Source organism: Jaculus jaculus, chromosome 8 (genome assembly GCF_020740685.1).
Source record: "Jaculus jaculus isolate mJacJac1 chromosome 8, mJacJac1.mat.Y.cur, whole genome shotgun sequence".
Lineage (NCBI taxonomy): Eukaryota > Metazoa > Chordata > Mammalia > Rodentia > Dipodidae > Jaculus > Jaculus jaculus.
In genome coordinates, this window is record NC_059109.1 from 4747645 (window position 1) to 4759008 (window position 11364).

General features: G+C 49.2%; 1 pseudogene; it reads left to right on the forward strand.

Moving 5' to 3' along the window:
• The first annotated feature begins 1002 nt into the window (after nucleotides 1–1002).
• LOC123462778 lies at nucleotides 1003–3259 on the forward strand (annotated as a pseudogene).
• The last annotated feature ends 8105 nt before the right edge of the window (nucleotides 3260–11364 follow it).

The following is an 11364-nucleotide window of genomic DNA, read 5'->3' on the forward strand; positions in this document are numbered from 1 at the left end:
AAAAGTTCAGGGTCATTCTCAACTACATAGCAAATCCAAGGCTAGCCTGTCTTGCCTTTGACTCAAAATCAATCAAGGACTGGGCATGGTGGGGCATGCCTTTAATCCCAACACTCGGGAGGCAGAGGTAGGAGGATCGCCGTGAGTTCAAGGCCACCGTGAGACTACATAGTGAATTCCAGGTCATCCTGGGCCAGAGTGAGACCCTACCTTGAAAAACAAAATAAAACCAAAGGTTGGAAGAGATGGCTTAGTGGTTAAAGCAGCTTGCCTGCAAAGCCTATTGGCCCAGGTTCGATTCCCCAGAACCCACATAAAGACAGATGCACAAAGTGGCACATGTGTCTGGTGTTGGTTTGCAGTGGCAGAAGGCCCTGACAGGCCTATTCTCTTTCTCTTTCTCTCTCTCCCTCTCTCTCTGCTTCTTTCTCTCTGTCTCTCAAATAAATAAGTAAAAATATTAATAATCAAATCCAGGCTGGAGAGATGACTTAGTGGTTAAGATGCTCACCTGCAATGTCAAAGGACCCAGGTTCAATTTCCCGGGACCCAAGTAAGCCAGTTGCACAAGGTGGTACATGCACCTGGAGTTTGTTTGCAGTGGCTAGAGGCGGCATGCCCATTCTCTCTCTCTTTCAAATAAATAAATGTAAGAATAAAAAAATGTGCTAGGTATGGTGGCACACTCCTTTAATCTCAGCACTCGAGAGGCAGAGGTAGGAGGATCACTGTGAGTTTGAGGCCACCCTGAGACTACACAGGGAATTTCAGGACAGCCTGGGCTCGAGTGAGACCCTACCTTGAACCACCCTTTCCCAGGAAAAAAATAATGAAAGAATTAAAAGAAAAAAAAAAAAAAGAATCAAACCCCATTGCACAGTGAGGGCACCCACAGATGCCCCCCAGTAGAGGCTGCAGGGCACTGCGGCTGCACCCTCACCGGAGGCTGCGGCGTGTGGATCCTCTGATTTCTGCTGTTCTCACGGGCCCAGGAAACCAGTGATGGCAGCAGCTGGGCTCTTGCCTCTGCCAGCAGAACCCCGGGTCAAGGTGACCTTCGAGGATGTGGGGTGGCTGTATTCCTGTCTCAGGAAGAATGGGCTGGCTGGGCCCTGCTGAGAGAGGCCTCTACCGGAATGTGGTGGTGGGGACCTATGGGAATGTGGTCTCGTTGGGTAAGGCTCCTCCACAGGCCTCCTCTATGCATCTCTGCGCTGAACTGAGGACTTCCAGGACCCAAGCCCGCTGTGATCTCCCAGCTGGGGCGAGGGGAAGACCCGGGTCCTAGATGGACATGGAGCTGACGAAAGCCAGGGCCTGGGCAGCAGCCACTCAGAATGCAAACCAAAGGAAAAGAATCAAAGTACGGACTTGAGCTTACAGCCATTAACTTCAGACGAAATAACAGTGATTCTGGGAGAAACACCTTTGGGGAAGACTGCTCAAGAGCAATACAAAACTGAGCCGAGCTTCTGCCAGAGTTCAAATCCTGTTGGCCCCAGTGAGGTTCAGGTCTTGAATCCTGGCAAACCTCTTATTCAACACCAGGTGGCTCCTAGTGGAGAAAGACCCCACATGTGCATTGAGTGTGGGAAGTGCTTTGGTCGGAGTTCCCATCTTCAGCATCAGCGAATCCACACCGATGAGAAGCCTATGTATGTAATGTATGTGGGAAGGCCTTCAGTCAAGGCTCTGTCCTTAGCAAGCACAGGAGAATCCACACGGGTGAGAAGCCCTACGAGTGTAATGAGTGTGGGAAAGCCTTTAGAGTGAGCTCAGACCTTGCTCAGCACCACAAGATACACACGGGAGAAAAACCTCACGAGTGTCTGGGGTGTAGGAAGGCCTTCACTCAGCTCTCACACCTCATCCAGCACCAGCGGATCCCCACAGGGGAGAGGCCATATGTGTGTCCCTTGTGTGGGAAAGCCTTCAGCCATAGCACCGTCCTGCGGAGCCACCAGAGGGTGCATACTGGTGACAAGCCTCATGGGTGCAGTGAGTGTGGGAAAACGTTCAGTGTGAAGAGAACACTGCTGCAGCACCAGCGGGCCCACACTGGTGACAAGCCCTACACGTGCAGTGAGTGTGGCAAGGCCTTCAGTGACCGCTCAGGGCTCATCCAGCACCACGGTGGGCACACGGGGGAGAAGCCGTACGAATGCGGTGAGTGTGGCAAGACCTTCAGCCCCCGCTCCACCCTGATGAACTGTGAGCGGATTCACACGGAGGAGAAACCCTATGCATGCTGTGAGTGTGGAAAGGCCTTTGTTCAGCACTCACACCTGATCCAGCACCAGAGGGTCCACACCGGAGAGAAGCCCTGTGTGTGTAGTGAGTGTGGGCATGCCTTTAGTGCACGCCGGTCTTTGATCCAGCATGAGAGAATCCACACGGGCGAGAAACCCTTCCAGTGCTCAGAGTGTGGCAAAGCTTTCAGCCTGAAGGCAACTCTGATTGTGCACCTGAGGACCCACACAGGGGAGACGCCCTATGAATGCAACAGCTGTGGCAAAGCCTTCAGCCAGTACTCTGTGCTCATTCAGCACCAGCGAATCCACACAGGAGAGAAGCCATATGAGTGTGGGGAGTGTGGACGAGCCTTCCACCAACACGGAAGGTGCACAAGAAACTGTGACCTATTGCCTCAAAGGTGACACACATACACACCACCTCTCCCCGCAAAATAAATAAAATAAAATCAGGCACAGCCTTCGACTAGGAAGGGGATTGTGTTAACTCTACACAAGATGCAGTATTTTAACTGCTAAAATACTGCATCCTTCTTGGGGGTGGGGGGAAATCAAGAGAATATCTATTTTTCCTCAATATTTCAAAGTTGTACTGGACATTAAGCCTACTGTAGGGAATACTGGTTAAAAAGATAGCCATAATTCCTCATTTGTTTGACATGAATTAGTTTATTCGAAGCAACTGAGAAGTTAAGCATAAGGACTGTTGTCCTAATAAAATTAAAAAAAAAAAAAAAAAAAAAAAACACAAAAAAGAATCAAACCCCGTTGAACAGTGAGGGCACCCACAGATATCCCCCAGTAGAGGTCACTTCAAGCACCTTTCTCTACCGGGACCTTCTCAGTCCCAACACCTGGGTCTTCAAAGCACACCTCCCCCACTCCCTCCTGAACCCAGAAAAGCCACAGTCACCCAGACTTTATTGAGCAGCCGCAGCAGGGCCCCAACAGTCACTGCCCTCCCCCTCACCGAGTCGTTGACGGTGGAGAGGGACAATTCTGGCTAATATTGGTTAAAATGACCAGCAAGGACAAGCCGTGTCCCGCCACACCGGCCCTTCTCAGGACTGGCTGGTGGTGGGGCGGTGGTCCCAGGCCCAGTGGGGAGGGAGGAGGGCGATGGCCGAGGACCCTCCTCCCACGGCCGGGCGCTTCCTCCTCCTGGGGGCGCCGCAGCCAAGGGCGGAGAGGGTCGGGGCGTGGTCTCATGTTTAGACAGCATCACACTACCCAACGTCACATCTGGACAAACCATAAAAAATTATTAAATGCTGAGCCAGACGTGGTGACACCTGTGACAATGTAGTGAATTCCAGGTCAGCCGGGGCCACAGCGAGTCCCTACCCCTCCCCCCTCAAAAAAAAAAAAGATTATTAAATATCAGCAATGTTGCACAGTTCAATTGAATCCTGTCCTTTTGTCTCTTTCCCCAGTAGAACATCAGCTCCACTAGGCTGGGACTTTTCTTCTCTTCTCTTTTTCCTTCCCTCCTCTCTACTTTCCTTTTTTTTTTTCCAAGGTAGAATCTCACTGTAGCTCAGGCTGACCTGGAATTCACTACGTCGTCTCAGGCTGGCCTCGAATTTACGTTGATCCTCCCAAGTGCTAGGATTAAAGGCATGCATCACCATGCCCATGTCTCTCTCTCTCTCTCTTTCTCTCTCTCTTTTTTTTTTTTTTTTTTTTTTGGTTTTTTGAGGTAGTGTCTCACTGTTGCCAGGCTGACCTGGAATTCACTATGTAGTCTCAGGGTGGCCTCGAACACATGGAGATCCTCCTACCTCTGCCTCCCAAGTGCTGGGATTAAAGGCATGCGCCACCACACCCGAGTTTTATTTTTTGGGGGGGGCTCTCTTTTCTTCCTTTGTTCCTTTCTTCCTTTCTCCCTCTGTTTTTCCCTCCCTCCCTTCCTCCCTTTTTTTAAATTTTTTTTTTATTTTTTGGAGACAGGGTCTCTCTCTAGCCAAGATTGACCTGGAATTCACTATGTAGACTCAGGCTGGCCTCAAACTCACCATGATCCTCCTACCTCCCTCCTAATTGCAGGGATTAAAGTGCCGCCAGACCTAGCCCTGATGCTTTTTAAATATTTTTTTGTTTATTTTATTTATTTGAGAGCGACAAACAGAGAGAGAAAGAGGCAGATAGAGAGAGAGAGAATCGGCGCGCCAGGGCCTCCAGCCACTGCAAATGAACTCCAGATGCTTGCGCCCCCTTGTGCATCTGGCTAACATGGGTCGTGGGGAATCGAACCTTGAGCCAGCGTCCTTAGGCTTCACAGGCAAGCGCTTAACCGCTAAGCCATCTCTCCAGCTCCCCTGATGCTTTTTAGATATACAGACGGTTTCCTGCTTGCAAGGGGTCAACTTGGGGCATTTCTGCCTTATGGCACTAAGTGATCTGCAGTCAGTAGCATCACACTTTCCTCGGCTGCAGAACTGTGGGGGGACAATAACTTTGCTTAATGCTGGTTGACAGCAGCCTCCAGACAGCCAGGTGGCCATGTGCACCTGATACCCACAGGGCACTTTGTGGCTGTTGTGATGTCCAGCAGGTCCAGGGTATTATATGCTATAGAAGTTACTTTCTCATTGTTGGACAAAACAAACAAAACTACCAGAAGCAGTTTACGGAAGGAAAGGGTATATTTCAGCTTACATATTTTAGGGGAAGTTTCAGCGCAACAGGAAAAGCCTGACAGGCCAGAGCGGGAGGCCTGGTTGCCATCTTCATATCAGCAGGGAGGAAGCAGTCTGTGTACTGGGCTTGGAGCCAGGCTGTATCACCCCAAAGCCCACCTCCAGCAGCACACCTCCTCCAGTGAGGGTCCACCTCCCCAAGATCCCATAACCTTCCCAAATTGCCCCTCACAGGGGACCAAGAACTCAAAACACATGAGCCCATGGGGACATTTCACTCAAACCACTACACATGTGTTTTCAGAGTATGGTATTTTCATTTCTCTTTCTATAATGAATAAATTTGTTGTCTTACAAAAATCACTGTCTAGTGGGCTGGAGAAATGGCTTTGTGGTTAAGGCATGTTTGCCTACAAAGCCAAAGGACCCAGGTTCCATCCCCCCAGGACCCACGTAAGCCACATGCACAATGGGGTGCACACACGCATCTGGAGTTTGTTTGCAGCGCCTGGAGGCCCTGGCCCACCCATTCTCTCTCTCCCTCCCCCTGCCTATTTCTCTCTCTCTCTCTCTCTCTCTCTCTCTCTCTCTCTCTCTCTCTCTCTCAAATAAAACAGGGAAAATTTAAAAATCACTCTCTAGAAATATGAGAATACAAGAAAAGATATTTGCAGTCAGCTGTCTGGTGGTAAACAGTTCATACAGGAAGAGGTCAAAGATTCCAAACCCATGTGACAAATTCTTCCTAACACACGTTAAAGCTTTTAGCCCAAAATGTTTGTGTTTTCAAGCACACTGCAGAGGATCAGGATTTATCATTAATGCTGATTTATTGTCACCGAATGTGTATAACGTGCTTTGACTAGAGAGGTGCATGATATGAAGCAGTCAAAATAACACATCAAGTTGTTATGGAGGCAGATAACATATTTAACATTGTCTTAGTGCTGTGGTGTCTAAGGCACTTTCTGTAATGTCAGTTTGCTAAGCTGTCAACCAAAAACAGAATGCTAAGTGTTCTCTATAACCCTGTCCAAAGGAAGAGAAAAGGATTCACACTGCCTGGCATGTCAACATTCAGGCAGATGGCATCTGCTCTCGAGCTCCTCTAAACCTCATTAACAAACTTGGAACAAGCCTCTGACACACAAAATCAATATTCCCATTTGGGCTCAAAGCAGGGGCTGAATTTGCAAGGTCAGCACAAGGGTCTGGCTGACAGAGCAGAGTGTACTTTGAAAAAAAATTATTTTGGGGGCTGGAGAGATGGTTTAGTGGTTAAGGCATTTGCCTGCAAAGCCAAAGGATCCTGGTTCAGTTCTCCAAGACCCACGTAAGCCAGATGCACAAGGGGCCACATGCATCTGGAGTTGGTTTGCAGTGGCTGGAGGCCCTGGTGTGCCCATTCTCTTTCTCTCTCTCTGCTTCTTTCTCTCTCTCAAACAAATAAAAATAAATAAATATATTTTTAAAATATTTTTATTTCTCTCATTCTATCTGCCTCTTTCTCAAATTCAGAAATAAAAATAATAATGCCCCTTGTGCATCTGGCTTACGTGGGTCCTGGGGAATCTGGGCCCTTTGGTTTCACAGGCAAGCACCTTAACCACTAAGCCATCTCTCCAGCTCCAGGCAGAGTCCTCTACTAAGCATCTGCAGGCCCACACAGCTCACTTCTGTACTGAGGAGGACACTGATATGTTCACCTTAGGATGGGTTTGTTTGAACAACAAATGCTTATGAGGGTGTCGGGAATGAGGACAGACCTTCACTCACTGCAGGAAAGAGTATAAACCTGTGCGGCCACTCTAGAAATCAGTATGGTAGTTCCTGGGGGGGGAAAAAAAACCAAAAAACTAAAAATTAGGAGCTTGGAGAGATGCCTTGAGGGTTAAGGCACTTGCCTGCAAAGCCAAAGGACCCAGGTTTGATCCCACAGGACCCACATAAGCCAGATACACAAGGTGGCTCATGTGTGTTGAGTTCCCTTGCGGTGCCTGCAGGTCCTTGCATGCCCATTCTCTCTCTCTCCTAGGCATGGCAGCACACCCCTTTAATCCCAACACTCGGGAGGCAGAGGTAGGAGGATCGCCATGAGTTTGAGGCCAGCCTGGGACGACATTGCAAATTCCTGGTCAGCCTGGGCTAGAGCAAGGCCCTACCTTGCAAAACAAAAAAACAAACATACAAAACAACAACAACTATTAAGAAATAAAATACGCTGTGCTCCAAAGCCAGGTAAGAACGAGTTTGTGTGGACATGACCTTATGGAGAGCTGGGAAGCACCCATACAGGTCACACTTTCACCCATTTTACCAGGACACGGAAGCTCAGAGTGGTCAAGGACCTTGGCCTAAGCTCACACGGAGGGCAGCTCCAGAGCCTCCGCGTGGAAAGGACAGAAACCAAAAAGACAGCACCTGGTCAGCGTCTGGGGAGAAGAGGAGCCAAAGGGCCTTGGAGCTCAGGGAGAACCCTGGACGGGCACCCAGGATATCCTCGGTGACTCCTTCCTGCGCCCCTCCCTGCCCCTGCCCTCCTCTTCCTCCTAGCGTCTTGCTTGGAGTTCCTGCTTGAGTCCCCAGGCTGCCTGGCCCCTAAGGAAACACAGGCCAGCCAGGCCCTAGGTGGGGGGCCATGTCAGCACAGTCTCAGCCCTGAGTCACTTCCTGACCCTTGCTCAAGAGGAGTCCAGCTGTGCCTGGAGGGTGGCACCCTCTTGGTCAGTAAGGGCTTCCTGGGTTCCTCCTCACTTTGCTGGGCTCAGCTCTGGCACACTGCAGAGACGGGAACACCAAACCTGAGTGAGGCCCATAGCCCAAGGTGCCTTTCTGCCCTCTTGCCCCATGCAGAACCCCATGGAAGGGGCACAGCTCTCTCTTGCCTGTGCCCAGCCTCGGAATCTGGCTCCCGTGATCCCATCCCGACGTCAGAAGAAGAGTGTCTTACACAGGTGCCGCCAACCCCAACCAAAGGTTCCAGAATGCCATCCCCTTTCCTTGTCTTCCTACGAGGCCTCAGGCCCACAAAGAGGATGGGCGAGGGGACAGGAGCGGGGACTGCGCCCGGAGCCCTGGGCAGGGTGTCCTGAGGGAGACAGATTTGAGTGAGGGACACGGTTAGAGCTTCAGGAATGTCAGGAAGACGTGCAGTCACCTCCAGCCAACAGCGTGCCCGCCTCCTCCCCCAGCTCTGCCCCTTGGCAGCCTTGTGACCTTCAGCAAATTCCCTCTGTGCCTCAGACTGTCACCTCTCAGGTGACGATGAGAGGCACTGACTCAGCACTTCCTACTCCTACCCCGGAGTGCAATTTGTAAAAGTCATTAGTGACGGGCACACGCAGACACGCATATTCATTAGATAAATATTTTCCTCATATCCAGCAGGCTGACTCTTCCATTCTCACATTCACATCCAAAGCTCCAGTGTTTCCAAAGATGAACGAGACAGATGTCCCACCCTCAATACATTCTGGGCACTTCTGTGGTGGTGGTGGGGGGTGGTCAGCTCACCCCTCCCCAAGATCTGCAGACTCCGCGGGCGGGGTTACAGTACCCGGGTTTGGAGTCTAGAGACCCCTTCCTGGCTGTAGGCCACTAGCCAGCGCTCTGCTTTTTCGTTTCGTTTTCTCGAGGTAGAGTCTTGCTGTAGCCCAGGCTGACCTGGAATTCACTATGTAGTCTCGGGGTGGCCTTGAACTCACAGCGAGCCCCCCACCCCTGCCTCTCGAGTGCTGGGATTAAATTCTGTTGTGCCCAGGCCAGGGAGGGGTGGAACACGCTGCGGGGCATCGGAAACCCTGTCCTTCTGGAACCTGGGGATTGAACTTGGGAATGGAATCTCCCTGAGACGGCACAAGCCATCAGCCACAGAAGGCAGAGGCTGTTTTGTCATCGTCCTGGAGGACATTGTTCAAAACTGGAAATTTAAGTCTGGAGGTAAAGGCAGGAGGATTTAAAATTCAACGTCAGCCTGGACTGTCTCACAAAAGAAAAAGGCCAGGTGTGATGGTGCAGCACTGGGAGGCAGAGGGAGGAGGATCACTGAGTTTCCAGGTCACCCTGAGACTCCATAGTGAATTCCAGGTCATCCTGGACTAGAGTGAGACCCTACCTTAAAAAAAAAAAAAAAAAAAAAAAAAAAATCATTAAAAAAAAAGAAGGGCGCAAAACAAATCAAAGTCCCTGGAAATTTGAGTCTGCACAGATACTTGAGTTTATAAAGTTAATTGCTATTAATTCTAGGTACAAAAATGACACAGGTTTTTTTCTTTAATAATATTTTTTTTCTGGTTTTTGGTTTTAGGAGGTAGGGTCTCCCTCTAGCCCAGGCTGACCTGGAATTCACTCTGTAGTCTCAGGGTGGCCTCGAGCTCACGGCGATCTTCTTACCTCTGCCTCCCGAGTGCTGCAATAATTATTTTTTTAGTGATACCAAAGGCCTCATGAACGAAATAATGTATGCCTGGATTTGGCAGAATCGTGGGGCTGAGGAATGGATTGGGAGTTGGTGATCATCACTGGAACTGGAGAACTGGGGCGATGAGTGTTCGTTAGAGCCCCAGAAGTTGTGGTTTTGTTTCTTTGTTTTGAGGAAGGCTCGCGTGTAGTAACTTGGGTTGGCCAGGAACTCGCTTATGTAACCCAGAACTCACTAGGTAACCCGGGCTGGCTTGGGACTTAGAGCAGTCCTCCCGCCTCAGCCTCCACAGCGCTGAGATTACAGGTGTGCCCTGCCACGTCCCACAACTGTGGCCTTTTTTCCTTTCCCTTTCCCTCTTAATTTTTTTTTTCTTAATGTTTTTTCAAGGCAGGGTCTGACTCTAGCTCAGGCTGACCTGGAATTCACTATGTAGTCTCAGGGTGGCCTCTAACTCACAGTGATCCTCCTACCTCTGCCTCCCAAGTGCTGGAATTAAAGGCGTGCGCCACCACACCTGGCTTCCCTTTTCCTTTTGTGTTTTTAATTTATTTTTATTTATTTATTAGAAAGAGAGAGAGAGGATGGTTACACTATGGCATCTTGCCATTGCAAACAAACTGCAGATGCATGTGCCACCTTGCATATCTGGCTTACATGGGTACTGGGGAATTATGAACCTGGGTTCTTAGGCTTTGCTGGTGCCTGAACCACTAAGCCAGCTCTCCAGCCTTTCTTTCTTTCTTTCTTCCTTTCTTTCTTTCTTTCTTTTTTTTTTTTTTTTTTTTTTTTGAGGTAGGGTTTCACTTTAGTCCAGGCTGACCTGGAATTCACTGTTAGTTTCAGGGTGGCCTTGAACTCACAGAGATTCTCCTACCTCTGCCTCCTGAGTGCTAGGATTAAAGGCGTGTGCCACACGACCAGCTCTTTTGTTTGTCTCGGTCTGGTCTAGGGTGTACTGGAATTCACTATGTAGTCCCTTGAACTCAAGCCTCTAGAGTGCTGGAATGTGCATGTGCCAGCATATCCACTGGGTCTTTTATTTTTTTAAGTTTAAAAAATTTTATTTTATTTAAGCTGGGCATAGTGGCGCACGCCTTTAAACCCAGCACTCAGGAGGCAGAGGTAGGGGGATTGTTGTGAGTTCGAGACCACCCTGAGACTACATAGTGAATTCCAGGTCAGCCTGAGCTAGAGTGAGACCCTACCTCAAAAAATATATATTTTATTTATTTGAGAAAGAGAAAGAGAGAGAGAATGGGAGTGCCAGGGCTTTCAGGCACTGCAAATGAATTCCAGACACATGTGCCACCTTATGCATTTGGCTTACATGGGTCCTGGGGAATTGAACCTGGATCCTTTGGCTTTGCAGGCAAGTCCCTTAACTGCTAAGCCATCTCTCCAGTCCCTGTTTTTTTGTTAATTTTTTTATTTTTATTTTTGTGAGAGACAGAGAGAGAGAGAATTGGGGCGCCAGGGCCTCAGCCATTGCAACTGAACCCCAAATGTGTGCACAACCTTGTGTGCATTCCTGACCTTAGCTCATCTGTCACGTTGTGCAGCTGGCTGACATGCGTTCTGGGGAGTCGAACCTGGGTCCTTAGGCTTCACAGGCAAGTGTCTTAACCGCTAAGCCATCTTTCCAGCCCCTCCTTTTTTTAACCAAAGAAATTGATTTTAAAACAATTCTTTGTTATACATATAACTTTACCTCTATTTTGTTTGCTTTTGAGGTAGGGTCTCACTCTAGCCCAGTCTGACTTGTCATTCAGTCTGTAGTTTCAGGCTGTCTTCGAATTTTACCTTTTTTTTTAAAGTAAATTTGTATGCTAATGAGTTGGATAGGTTTACTTCGCATGGAGAATTAAATCTTGGAGATATATATATATAATTTTTTTCCCTCAATGTGACCCGCTGAGTTCAGTGAGGGTTGCTTGCATGAGCAGAGAGAATTTTGGAGGTTTCTTTGCCCAAACTCCAGGGTCTTCCTACAGAGCCCTGGGCTGGAGGGAGCTAGGAGAACCCCTGTCCTGCAAGGCCTCCAGCACCTACC